Source organism: Solanum tuberosum, unplaced genomic scaffold (genome assembly GCF_000226075.1).
Source record: "Solanum tuberosum cultivar DM 1-3 516 R44 unplaced genomic scaffold, SolTub_3.0 scf00979, whole genome shotgun sequence".
Lineage (NCBI taxonomy): Eukaryota > Viridiplantae > Streptophyta > Magnoliopsida > Solanales > Solanaceae > Solanum > Solanum tuberosum.
Genome location: NW_006239872.1, coordinates 34346 through 37000, shown reverse-complemented (window position 1 = coordinate 37000; position 2655 = coordinate 34346). Strand labels below are relative to the sequence as shown.

Below are 2655 nucleotides of genomic sequence, written 5' to 3'. Positions count from 1 at the left end.
GTAGATATGCTAAAATGTTCTAGAACCATCAAGTATTAACGGTATCAGTTTATCGTTTATCGATTTAACCGTTAAGATTTGACACCAAAAAATCAATAAAAATCACTTATAAACAAGGTAACAAACCAAATGAACCATGCACATGACTTGACAAATTTTGCATCTTTCTCAAAAGTATATATAAACACAGACACATTGTACAGTAATCGAGAGTTTGAGACAATTAGAAATAAAATATGAAAATAAACTTTATATATCGAATGGTATAAATATAATTTATTGTAATTTTCGATCAGGTTATTGACTAATTAGTTCGTTAAAAAAATACCTCAAGCCATTAAGAATAAGTAATCTGATACTTAAAAGAATCTAAACTATTACCAAAACCGCTAAAGCAATAAAATTTCATATCCAATTAACGTTGCATAATAAAGAGGAAGAGCCAGAGTCAAGTTTCATGTCCAACATATTGCTTGATGAAAAAGAATATTTTTATTTTTGTACTAGATAGAATCCATTCTTGTTTATTAAATTAAAAAGTTTAGTATTGTAGTACTATAAATTATAATATACTCATTATAATAAAGATTCGTGCAAAACCGTGCGGATTGATATATTCCAAAATTAAACAAAAAAAATCCCATATAAATTGAGATTTTAATTTAGTATAAATGAGGTTTTCTAAAGGACATTTTTAATGGATGCAAATTTTTTTTAAAATTATAGTAGGAAGTGTATGCACGTGCAAATTGAGTTATTATTTTAATGAAAAACATAGATAACTATTAATTACATATTAGATTTAAATGTTTCAATACAAAAGTCGAATAGTAAAAACAATTGAAAAACAAAATCATAATGAAAAATAAAGAGAAGAAAATAATAAAAGAGACTAATAGGTATATTTGTGTATAGGTATCCTAGAATTAGAAGACCTTGGTCTTTCTTAACATATACACATTAACAAAGAGTGATAATGCATTTTATCAACAATTAATAGCCATTAGATCCAAAGCTGCTATAGATTTTAGAGATATTTACAAAGAATGTTAATTACTTCTAAAAATATAAATTTAATGACGATATCCGTATAGAAGAATATGATGAAATAGGGGAGAGCGGGACCAAATAGGACAAAATTCTCTTAAAAAATAATACCAAAATAAATAGGCATACAAGAATAAAATTTTAGCGGGTCAAAACTTATCTTATAGGATGAACAAACTTTTTTGGGTGTTAATTAATTCAGAAACTTGTTGATCTAGAAATTTGTCAATCCTGCTTCTTAGTGCATCATGACAATACAGTGTCATTAATAATCAAACGAGAAATTAATATTTTTTTTCAAATGTAAAAATATACATAATTTTTTAAAGCTATTAAAAAGAGTGAGAAATACGATGTGAAATAGAAAATATTTCAACGCCCCTCTCCTTATCGTCAAGTGGTTGAACGCCCCTCGCAGAACGCCATCCCCTACATCTCCATGAGTTTGGGAATCTAGCTTTTTATTGATTGAGTTTTGAATTAATAACTAAAAATATAGAGATAGAATATATTTTTTTCTAGACATATTTGCCAAAACCCAATATATAAACTAGCGTTTTGATGTTAATTTTGGCACTCAAAAAATATGGAATCCCATAGTGTGGAGAAAATTGAGTCTCAAAATCAGATTCCACAAATTATGATGCCTAGTAAAGGAACCTCTTTCTTTAGAACATGTTTCAATGGTATTAATGCATTATCAGGTAAACATCTCATTATTTTTTGTTATTTTCAAGACACATCCAAAAGTAGAAATAAGTCATAATCTTATCGAAGATTTGATCCAAGAATCAAAATAGGAGGACATGAAGGTCGTGAATTGGTGTAAAAAGGCTAGTAGATAGTCGTGCTGTCTAGTTTCCTTTATCAGTGGTATTAGTATTTTTCCGCCTACTTTCTTATACTTCTTATTTTTATATGATGTTTCTTTTATTTCAGTTATCGTATTATTTGTTGGTGCTACTGGTATTCTTTTTTCCTTCTTGTTTTGTTATGCTTTACTTGAGTTAAGGTTGTAGCGGAAACAACCTCTTTACCCTCATAAGGTAGGGATAATATTGCATATACACCAAATACCCTCTTCAAACCCTATGTCACGCCCCGAGCCTACACCCTGGGAGGGACCGGCACTCGGAGACCATTGTTGGCCCCAAGCGAACCCTTGGCCTGGCTTTCTTAACTCAGTGGAAACCTGACTCAACAGAATAACTCAATGCCATGCAAAGACATAAACAACTTAACTGATAAAAATATGGCCCAAAAGGGCAACTCGAGTCTCAAAATAGAATATTTACATATACATACATATACATGGATGAGAGACTCAAAACTACTGACTGACTGACTGTCTATAAAGCCTCTAATATACTGAGATGGATGTGGGGACAGACCCCGCAACATCCTAATAGAACAAAACTAAGTACACAAAATAATTGAGTCCTCCGGAATGCAAGGAGGCTCACCACAGACTCTGGAGTGCTCAGCTGGATCAACGACGTGCAGGATGCTGATCCGGGGTACCTGTATCTGCATCATAAGACGATGCAGGCCAACTGGCATCAGTACATGGAATGTACGAGTATGCGAGCTGGAAAGCTAAACCACGAC

The 2655-nt window shown here is 31.7% G+C and overlaps 1 pseudogene; it reads left to right on the top strand.

Moving 5' to 3' along the window:
• Positions 1–1617: 1617 nt before the first annotated feature.
• The window catches only part of LOC102592009 (vacuolar amino acid transporter 1-like), a 12194-nt pseudogene continuing 11156 nt past the window's right edge, over positions 1618–2655 (top strand).